This window comes from Triticum aestivum, chromosome 7A (assembly GCF_018294505.1).
Source record: "Triticum aestivum cultivar Chinese Spring chromosome 7A, IWGSC CS RefSeq v2.1, whole genome shotgun sequence".
In the NCBI taxonomy this organism is placed as follows: domain Eukaryota; kingdom Viridiplantae; phylum Streptophyta; class Magnoliopsida; order Poales; family Poaceae; genus Triticum; species Triticum aestivum.
In genome coordinates, this window is record NC_057812.1 from 289,841,398 (window position 1) to 289,841,707 (window position 310).

Consider the following 310-nt stretch of genomic DNA (forward strand, 5'->3'; position numbering starts at 1 on the left):
CCCTCGTCGTCCTTGAGGAATGAGATGTGTTTCGTACTTAGGCGAGTTCTGGACTGCAGCTAAGCCCCCGAGTGGGAGGATTGCTCTCCACTCGGTAGGATTTTTTTCAAACTTAGGCGAGTGCCGGACTGCAGCTAAGTCTCTAAGTGAGAGAACTTAGGCGAGTACTGGACTGCAGCTAAGCCCCCGAGTGGGAGGATTGCTCTCCACTCGGTAGGATTTTTTCAAACTTAGGCGAGTGCCGGACTGTAGCTAAGTCTCCAAGTGAGAGAACTTAGGCGAGTACTGGACTGCAGCTAAGCCCCTGAGT